Consider the following 2,835-nt stretch of genomic DNA (forward strand, 5'->3'; position numbering starts at 1 on the left):
AATCTGTCCTGAAGCATACTACTTTATGACACACTTTTTTTGCAAAGTTAAGATAGGATAGGATGCATGAGTGAATATTTGTTTGATCAATTCTGCGTATACAAGTTGAAAAAATATGATATGTACTATAAGAACAATGTGGAGGAGAAACAGAACAAAGACTGAAAGAAAAAAGATGGGAAAACTGTAGATCTAATTCTTTGGCATGGGTGTAACAAACATCTTTCCCACTCAAGTGTTATGGGCTAGTAGTTTTCTCTAAATAACCAGAAAACAAGACTTAAGGAAAATAAGTTTTTAGCTATAAATAGTAAAATGAGTTTCATAGTTTTCATGGCTGTCCAGGACAATCTGTGTATCGATAACTGAAATTCATTAAGCAATATACCTATTTACCTCAAGACATGAATATTATGAGGAATGTATAAAAATATTTACAACAACAATGGATCTGTCTGGAGAAAAGAAAAAAAAAATTCAGGATTCTAACACATTATTGAGTTCCCAAGGATCTGAAAAGCCAGGAGCTAGCAATAAATTCAGAAATGTCTTGCCTTTATTATAGCTGAGATAATTTGTAGCTCTCAAGATGCAAACTGTTAAATAAAAAGGGTTAGTAAATACTGATAATTATTAATATCATCCTAGGCTTATGAAGAATCACAGAAGTCAAAGAAATTAACTGAATACTCTCTTGGTACTCAGGAAATTATTTAGCTTACCCCAACAGCCTCATAATGTACACGTAGTTATGTCTTGCGAGAACCAGGTAGCGTTTCTCTCTTGCTGTGACGTTTGTTCATCTTCTGAGTGTGAAGCACAAGCAAGGTACCAAGATAGTCTGTTTGATCGTGGCGAAGGAGGGGAATGTGCCAACAAAAAGGACTCAAAACATGTTATTTTCTTTACAGAAATGGAACTAAAGTAGCCAAGGACAAGATCGTAAGAGCTCTTCTTTCTTTATGCTAATTAGGCTTTTCTTTATCACTTGATAAGGAACATGAAGAGGAGCTTTAAGGACATTAATGGAGGTAGTGTACAACACTTTCTTCACTGCACTTCTATTTCAGTCCACGTTGCAATTCAAACATCCACTACAGTGCTCCCCCAGGAGCTCCCCAGAGGAGTCAATCCTACTTTAATTGTTCTTAATCATGTTTCTGGAAGACATGCTGCTTGTTTCTCATTATCCTTTCTTCATCCTTTCTTCTATCCTTGGAAGAAAGATCCTGAGTAGCCTCTTCTCTGTGAGAACAGTGGTTTTCAGGGAACAGCGGAAGAGTGCTCCCCTTTCTTTCTTCAGAGCACAAGGACAGAACCAAATGCTCTGTTTCTTAAGAGGAAAAAGCAATAGAAGATTCTGGAATAATGTAAGTCTGTACCTGGAAATCTTGGTATCATGTGTAAAGTTTCACTCATATTGCAAACAAATAAAGAACTGACCAAGGCTTGTTTTCAGCTTTCAGCTGTGCAAAGCAGAACTCCAAGCAGTGATAGTATGAACAGCTTTACCTTGTCTAAACATCAGGATCCTTTTGCACAAATAGGCTTTGCACTGATGACCAGTGTATTCAGACACTATGAATATTAGCCAGAAAATCAGTGCATAACGATGTGCGAACAATGACTTTTCAAGCTACCTCAAATGCTGGAAAGAATTGCAGATAATAAACAATTTGTAATTTGAAGACTTTTAAAGCTAACTAAGTCACCTTTTAAAATTCAGAAGTTTTTATTATAAATCCTTGAAGGTTTGATTCCTCTACCTTCTAAATAAACAGAAGTTATCTCTTTGGTGTAAATGGTGCTAAATCACTCATCAGCCAAGAAAGACTATATCTACTAGAATAAAGGGATTATTTACGAATTTTGAGAAGTTCTGGGAAATTTTATTTTAATATATAAACATAGAACACAGTAGTCCGTACTCACAGAGCCATAGAATCATTACTGAATATCAAGTCCCTATCCCTGCTAGAAGCAGGGTCACTTGGAACATGTTGATATAAAATATATCCAGTTGAGCTTTAAATATCTCCAAGACTAGAGAATACACAACTTCTCTGGCTAACTTGTTCCTGCATTTGAAAACTCGCAGTGGAAATGTTTCTTATTTTTGAAAGGAGTTTCAGGTGTCTCGTTTTGTGCCCTTCTTCATATATTTGGATTTTGTGTTGAGGGACATGGTTTAGTGAGAACTGTTGGTGATAGGTGGATGGTTGGATTGAATGATCTTGAAGGTCTTTTCCAACCTGTGATTCTGTGACTCTGGGCATCACTGAGAGTCTGGTACTGTCTTTATTACTGGCTCCCATCAGATACTTACACACACGTAGTCAAAACATACCTGAGCCTTCTTTTCTCCAGTCTGAGCACTCCTAGTTCTCTCAGCCTCTTCTCATAGGATATGAGCACCAGATACTTAATCATTTTTGTGGCCCTTAGCTGGGTTGTCTTTAATAGAGAAAGCTTCACATCTCCCTTGTCCTGGGGAGTCCAGAACTGGACAGAGTAGTCCAGGTACGGTCTTACCAGCACTAAACAGACTTTGTGCCACTGATCATAATCCTCTAAGATCAACTGTTCAGTTTCTTGCTTCTTTTCCTGCTTGTCCTTCCTGATAATGGATGTGATATTTGCTTTCTACCAGTCCTCAGTAACCACTTTGGTCACCATGATCATTTAAAAGTAAGAGTTGACTCAAAGTTCACTTGTGCATGCATTCTGCCATGCCCTATGAATTATGTTTGTCCAGTTTGCTTAAATATTCCCGAAACTGATCCGCTCTTCTGAGCCTAAGTCCTACTTTTTGATGAGTTCTCTCCTCTCACGATA

Source organism: Meleagris gallopavo, chromosome Z (genome assembly GCF_000146605.3).
Source record: "Meleagris gallopavo isolate NT-WF06-2002-E0010 breed Aviagen turkey brand Nicholas breeding stock chromosome Z, Turkey_5.1, whole genome shotgun sequence".
NCBI lineage: Eukaryota > Metazoa > Chordata > Aves > Galliformes > Phasianidae > Meleagris > Meleagris gallopavo.